This window comes from Medicago sativa, chromosome 8 (assembly GCF_051527215.1).
Source record: "Medicago sativa cultivar Bolivia chromosome 8, Bolivia_mono, whole genome shotgun sequence".
NCBI classification, from domain to species: domain Eukaryota; kingdom Viridiplantae; phylum Streptophyta; class Magnoliopsida; order Fabales; family Fabaceae; genus Medicago; species Medicago sativa.
The window spans coordinates 37331913-37340232 of NC_140756.1; the positions used below are offsets into that span (position 1 = coordinate 37331913).

Consider the following 8320-nt stretch of genomic DNA (forward strand, 5'->3'; position numbering starts at 1 on the left):
GTAGACTAATGATTGCCCAGATATATATTGATGACATTGTTTTTGGTGGAATGTCGAACAAGATGGTTCAACATTTCGTACAGCAAATGCAATCTGAGTTTGAAATGAGCTTAGTTGGTGAATTAACCTATTTTCTTGGACTTAAAGTCAAACAAATGGAGGACACAATCTTCATTTCTCACAGTAAGTATGCCAAGAACATTGTGAAGAAATTTGGCTTGGATAATTGTGGTCACAAAAGAACTCCAGCTGCCACTCACTTGAAGCTTACAAAAGATGAAGGAGGCATATCTGTTGATCAAAGCATGTACAGAAGCATGATTGGGAGTTTACTATACCTTACTTCAAGCAGGCCAAACATCACCTTTGCTGTAGGTGTGTGTGCAAGGTATCAAGCTGACCCAAAGATGAGTCATCTTACTCAAGTGAAGAGAATACTGAAGTACATCAATAGCACCAGTGACTATGGAATTTTATACTCATCCTGTGATAATACTAAGCTGATAGGATACTGTGATGCTGACTGGGATGGAAGTGCTGATGACAGGAAAAGTACCTCTGGAGGATGTTTCTTTCTAGGAAATAATTTGATTTCCTGGTTTAGTAAGAAACAAAATTGTGTGTCTTTATCTACTGCTGAAGTTGAATATATAGCAGCTGGGAGTAGCTGTTCTCAACTTGTTTGGATGAAGCAGATGTTGAAGGAGTATAATGTGGAACAAGATGTTCTGACCTTATACTGTGACAACCTAAGTGCTATCAACATTTCAAAAAATCCTATTCAACATAGCAGAACAAAGCACATTGACATTCGACATCATTTCATCAGAGATCTTGTTGAAGAAAAGGTCGTGACACTTGACCATGTAGACACCGAGGAGCAACTGGCAGATATTTTTACTAAATCTTTGGATGCTATACAGTTTGAAAATTTAAGAGGCAAGTTGGGAATTTGCCTGCATGAGGAAGCTTAATCATCTGCAGTGTGGGGCGTGCTGTCAACTCTCTATTTTTGCACGTCTTTGTAATGTGGGGTATACAAACAATGATGTACTCCTGATGCTCTGAACAATTATGTTTGGCATATTTTGTGGCTAAAAAGGGGGAGAAAAATTGATGTTTCTTTGATGTTTCTCTGAACGTTAAACCTTCTGTATATGTGCTCTTTTGCATGTATCTATAATATGCCTGTTTTTTTTTATTACTGCACCTGCTGTTCTATTTTGCAACTATTTCAGGTTATGTGTAGATGTTGGCCTATATGTTGCAACATCTTGATGGTTTGATAGGTCTTCATGATATTTGAGAATCTGTTCTCAGTAATTTTGCTTGTACATGTTCCTTGCTGACATCCTTTGATATGTTGGAACATGTCTATGAAGACTGGTGTAGATGTTAGCACTTGTGCTAGAACATCTCTGTGCTGCTTCTGAGATTCTGTTGTTCTCAGATGATGTACATGTTCCCTGCAAATGCTCTATACAAGGTCGGAACATGTCTATGAGACTCTGTGCAGATGTTGGCACTTCAGCTGCAACATCTTGATGTAATTCTGAGAGTTTTTCTTAGAATTTTTAGTGTATATGTTCCCTGCTACTTCTTTATATTATGGAACATGTCTGTGTATATGGCTTTTTAAAAGTCTAAGTTTGTGTGTGACCTTTGATAGGTCTGCTAGCATATATCTGCTGATAGTTTGCTAGTTTGTGAATATTCCTAGAATGTCTTATGCCCAGATCCTGAATCTTATCTGTCTATGCATTAGGAGCTTGTTAAAAGATTAAAATGTCATGAATGCATATATTCAGGGGGAGTAATGGAATATTCCTGTAAGTAGTCACTCATGAGTTCATATATTCAGGGGGAGTGATACTTCTATATGAGCTTGTGCTAGTCCAAGCTGGGTGAAGGATGTTAAGTCTGAGGTTTAAACATCTGTGTCTATCACTTGTAAGCTTGGGAATTTGTGTTTCCTGACTTCTATATACTGTTGGTGATAGTTCTCTGATGGCATCCAAGTCTGTCACATGTAAGTATAGGAATTTATGTTTCTGTGCTTCTATGGTTGGTTGGTGACAGTCCTCGGTAGGTATGGGAAATTTATTTTTTCCCTTGCCTCTATGTGTGGCAGGTACTCCTGTCTGATGTGCTAAAGGATGTTGGAACATCCTATGTCTGTAGCATTGGAACTTAGTTTTTCCTCTGCTCTTGAGAGAACTTGCTTCTCTCCATATCTGTGTGGGAAGTTATCTTCCTTGACTGTAGCATAGGAATTTATTTTTCCTCTGCTCTTGAGAGAACTTGTTTCTCTTTCTGTACAAGAACTTGTGTTCCCTAGTTGTAGCTTAGGAGTTTATTCCTTAGCTCTTGAGACTATGCTACTGATCTGATCCGCTGCTGCATGTCTCTGATCCAGTGTAATACCTCTGCCAGCTGAAGCTAAGATTGAAGATTTGTGAGGTTCTATGTATGCACACTTTTGCTTTTTCTAGAGTGGTACTACCTGCTACTTCTTCTTCTTGAATATGTGTTCGTGATGACTTGAGAAAGTGTATCTATGGTGTCTCTTTGGATTCTGTGTGCTAGCTGTTTCTTCATTGGTGTGTGCTCATGCTCCTGAAGGAATGGTGTTTTTGTATCCCTCTGTTTCATAAGTATTGGCCTTGATTTGTTTTAGCCAAAAATTTGACAAAGGGAGAGATTGTTGGGTATTTGTGTTGGCTGCATTATTGGTAAAACAAATATCCTTATTCTGTAAGTTGGAACCAATGTTCCAGCAGGTGGTTAGGCGACTCTGAAAGATGTTGGATACAATATTTCAACATCCTGGCACGGTTCAGTGTTCCTGGGTCCATGCCTACTCTGTACGTGAGTATTTTATCGTTTAAGGAAACCGTATTTCCTTTACTTACTGACCAAGTAACGCGCATATCTTATAAGAATCAGCTGTGGAATATTTCGAAAATAGATATTTTATTTTAGGAAATATTTGTTATCATTTGGAACGTTCCTAAAAAGGTTTCGACATTTTAGGACTTTCCCAGATTTGTATCTGATTCTGTTTTGCAGGTTTGCGGAACCGATCTGCAAGTTTACTGAAGCCCAATGAATTATTTAGCCCAAGCTGATTCAGTATAAAAGGAAGACTTCAAGACCTAATTGCTCATTCAAGCCGTCATACTAAAAAGTTTAGATCATTAGGGTTTGAGTCTTCATGTATTCTGTTCTTGTATCGTTTGTGATGCAAGTCTAGAATCTTTACTGTGTTCTTTCTTGTGTCGTGTTAGATACTTGTTTAGGACTGGTTTTGTGAGTATTGATACTCTTGTGCATCAAACCAAAGTTTGAAACAAGGTTTGGTTGTTTGTGTTGGAAGGTAACTTCTATCTTGTTGTGTTTGAGGTCTGATATGTCAATGGGGCAGTGACTGACCATTAGGATAGTGAGATGGGATCTCAGATCTAGGAGTTCCTAGGTTGAAGTCTATACGGGTAGGTCCTAGGTCATATAGTGTAAACGAGGAGTTTGCTGAGAGCTATTGAATAAGGACTACACTAGTGGATTTCCTTCCTGGCTTGGTAGCCCCCAGATGTAAGTGTGTTGTACTGAACTGGGTCAACAAACTTCCTGTGTTCTTTAATTTTCTGTCCTTTATTTTTCTTGTTTTATTTCTGTTTATCGCGTGATGTTGAAACATCTAACAGAATGTGTTAAAACAAGTGAGCTAGAATTTCAACTCTTAGACCTGAAACCACTATGATCCCTAGATGTGGACTCAAGTGCTTTGTTTCCATTCTAACGTTGTCTGTAAAAGGATAACCATAATGTTGGTTGATGGGTACTTGATGAAGCATGCCGAGGGACATGAGTGTCCTAGATGGGATTTGTCCCTCCTCATAAACGGGAGATATATCTTTAGGTCTCTTGATGAAATATGTAACGCCCTATTTCTGTTAAAGCGATAAAACACGCGAATAATACAATATTCAAGACGTCTCACCTAAACAACAACCAGTATCCATATATAATAATATCTCAACAGTCACAGCGGAATACAAACATATATCTCCATCAATACATATGCCATGGTCAAATAACATCAACATAAAATTCTTCAAATCTCAACAATGAGTACAACCCAAAAGAAAATAATCCGACAAAACTATGACACCGACTCAACCTAATCAGAGCCCTAGACTACAACGCCAAAATGATAGCGGAGATAGCTCCCGCTATCCAAACATCCACAAGCAACTCACCGAGCGACTACTCCTGCACAGCGTCTACCCATCCATACAGACAGGTAGGCGGTCAAAACCACTGGAGGTTAGCATTACATTAATCATAATCAACATAAACAACTAGGCATGATTTAAATCAATTCAGTTTCCAACAATTGGCATAAACAGTTAACCTTTATATAGTCAACCACACCACAATCACAAATACCACAATTATATGTATTCATTATACAATCATCACCAACATACTTCTTACAACGGCAATAAGCAAGACTTCATGATAACATGTATGCACCTAGACTCGAGACATACATGTATGTGGTACCAAACTCCTCCAAGGTCGTCACCTTATGATGCAACAAAAACATCATTATCAACGGCTATAGTCAACGGCAATATGGATATAACATCCGACACGACATATGATGCATGAACATATGACTCAATCCACTATGCATATGTTCACAACAATTCAATGGCTATATTCAACGGCTGTAAACAACGGCTATATCAACATTTAACTTTATCATAAAGTATCAACAACTTCATTCCAATACAACACATGATAACAAACATCATATCTTTCATCTAATAATCATTCAAACATCTTCTTACCATCATATTAAACTATCCATAAAGAATTCATAAAGCATTCGGCTCTTAAAACCATTTTCATCAAAGTTCGTCTCTAATTTCACCATTTTAAAATAATTGAAGCAATTAAACCAACACCAAGTAAACAAGATTCAATGCCTCAACTAAGTATACCCCTAGGCTACTTATAAGTACAATAGAGGATACAATTACGTTTCACCGGCCAAAGGCGAGGAAATCATGAAAATCACAAGATTCGTCTCACTTTATCACTTTTCAAGAAATTTTCATTTTCATTTCAAAACAAGTTAGATCCATCACACCATCAGTTGAATACTCTAAAACACCTTAATTGAACTTAGAGAACATAAGTTTGAAGTTAAGAAACATTCCACAGAGTTTGGGTTGACATAGAAATAGTTATGCGGAATTTTCGTAAAATTTCCCTAAGACCTCCTTGGAGTATTTTCCTCATAACTCACAAACCAAAAATAATTTTCAAGTCAAACCAAGGCCTCTGGAAAGCTAACAAAATTATCTACAATTTTCATGTTTACGTCAGAAGCCAAATCAAAACAGAAATGTGAGAAAAAGATGCAAGAACACAGAATAGACGTGCTGACTGAACAGGATCAGCTTCTGAACTGGTTCAGCTTCTGAACTGGTTCCACTTCTGAACTGGTTCAGCTTCTGAACGGGTTCCGCTTCTGAACTGGTCCAGCTTCTAAACTGGTTCCGCTTCTGAACCGGTTCAGAAAATTAAACTTTCGGGTTTCAACCCATTTTCACCCAAAAATCCCAATTTTGATCATTCCAAACCCCAAAACTTAATCCCAAAGGTGTTTATAGGTCATATAACATTCAAAACACTTAAACATACCCAAGTTTTGAGATTAAAACATCAACACAACAAAATTCATCAAATCACCAAACTTCCACAACTTTCAACAACAACAACAATTCTCATCACCAATTCATCAATTCATGATACCCAATGCATCAATTCATCAACAACACAAGTTAAAACAACAACAACAACATTTGAACATGAATTCATCAACAATTCAACAACCACAACTTCATTCATCATCAATTTCGTACAAAAACATATCATGTTCATATCTACCCATTTTGACATACAATTTCAAAAACAACAACACAATTAACATTCAATTCATGTACATAATCATGTCAACAAAATTAAGCACGAAATTTTACAACCAAAATCAAATTAAGCACTTAACCACAATTATGCAAAGAATTAGGGTAGAATTAAACTAAAGGATTATGATTAAAGCCTAACCCCCTTACCTTAATTCTTCTCAACACCAACTAAGGCTTCACTTTAGCTCCAATCCTAGCTCCAATCCTTGAAGCTTGACCTCCCTCTAGCCATCTCTAGATCTCCTCTCCAAACCCTTGTCTTCTCTCTATCTCTATCTCTATCTCTTCTTAATTGAAAATGAAAATGTTGGCAAAAGAACCTATTTCCTCTACCAACTAGAGCTTATATAGGTTCACCTAATTGGGCTTAACTCACCAAGTTCATCATTGAATCACTTTCTCTGCCATTCAAGCCCAAGTTTATCGCAAAAGCAACGAACACTGGACGATCACAGAGAGTTCGAGAGAAGTGAGAAGAAGAAAGATCGAAGCAGAATTGAACCAGCGAAGAAGAAATAGAGAAGAACACCGATTTATTTTCGGTTCAAACTTACCAGAAGCTTTCACGGATCTTTTGTTCGAATCTCCAATTCAAAATTTAGGTAATCACAAAAACCTTCTCATTTTCATCGCAAAGGCTCAACGAAGGTTCATAGGAACAGATAAACGGTGAATCAAGGTAGACAAATAAGTCTCAAGACTTGTTCCTTCAAAAACTTTGCAAGAAAAATGAAAACCGAACCCTAAAATGTAGTTCTACGAAAATTCACTGTTTATTTGCAAAATCTAAGTCCATATTCATAATCAGTATGGAAAATAGGTTAGATTAGGGTTTCGTTTCAAGAAGTTTTGAAAAGATTTGAAAACGTCGAAACCAAAAGATTCAATTGTAGATCTGCTCCTATCTAAGCTTCGTTTCAAAAAACTAGTTTCAGAATCATGAAGAGGAGACAAAGACGAACACAACGATGTAAAAATTTTCAGAAAAGTATTCAGGTACGGCGGCGCCACCGGCGGACCACCGTACCTCTGCCGTTGTGTTCGTCGGAGAAGATGATTGGAGAAGAAGAGAGTTGCAGAGCTTCTCTCCCTAGGAGAGAAGTTAGAGAGAGAAAGAAGAGAGGAAATGAGGACAACGGTGGAGCAAGGCTTATATAAGCCACAGGGACGCTTCCTCGCCGTTAGATCTAGGTTTAGATGGAGCTGGATCAATCGAACGCTCCTGATGCGTTTGGATAGTCCAGATCCATCAAGGACCTTGGGCCTAGGCTTCTATGTGCTGGATTTCGTTTTCTTGCTTTGGTTTTGCTATTTCAACACTGTTTCTTGCTGTTTGCACCACTGTTTGCCTAAAAACTTTGATAAAAATTCCTAAAAATTTTGTTCAATATTTTCTTGTTATTTTCAATGAATTTTGATGTGTTTTACATATTAATCTTGATAAAAAATACATGAAAAAATTTGTTCCTTGTTGATTCAATTCTTTTTCATTTCTTGATAAAAATTTTGTTAAAAACTTCTAAAATTTTGTGAATTTCCTTGCAATTAGTTTTGACACTAAAAACTTGTTTCTTATGATATTTTGGAATGTTACAATTGATAAAAATATATGTGTACCTTTCTTGTGATTTTTGTGTTACTTTGTGTTAATCTCTTGTGACCTTTTTTGCATGTTCGTGATCCTAAAATCTCACTATGATATATTGATCCTTGATATGTGAGTTTACAATGTGTATGCCTCTGATTTGGTGCTATTCTTTACTGTTTTGAGGTTTGATTTGTTAGTTTCTTGTTTTACAAGTCATGTGAATATTTCTATGTGAAAACAAAGTGTGAAATGTGCTTGAAATGTGTCATAATTCTTGGTTTGATATTGTCGTATAACTTTCATGTCATAGTTGAAATAAAACACTTTGAAAATTGTCATGGCATAAAAATTATAGGCCTTATGTTTTATGACAAAGTTTAGGCACATTTCACCACTTTTGTGTGCTAAGAACTTGTTACTTCTTTGTCAAGTTTCATTGCTTTACTATGCTATTTTACTTGCTTCTATTTCAATTCCTATTATGTCTTATGCTACTAACCCTTTCATTTCATGTTTCATTCATCCATGAGCATCTCATCCTCCATCTTATATTTTTAGTTTCTTGTTTCTTGCACTTTAAGTTTTGCCAAGGCTTAGCATGTAAAACTTAGGGACTTTGTAATTTCTTTTATGCAATTTAAATTCTTGCAAGACCATAGCATGTAAACTAGGGCATATGTAAAGGACAATGGACTCTAATGATGTACACCGACACAAGCACTAACACATGCAC

The 8320-nt window shown here is 36.7% G+C and overlaps 1 pseudogene; it reads left to right on the forward strand.

Annotated features, from left to right (window-relative positions):
• The first annotated feature begins 317 nt into the window (after window positions 1-317).
• Window positions 318-974, forward strand: LOC146898894 (secreted RxLR effector protein 161 pseudogene; annotated as a pseudogene).
• Window positions 975-8320: the final 7346 nt, after the last annotated feature.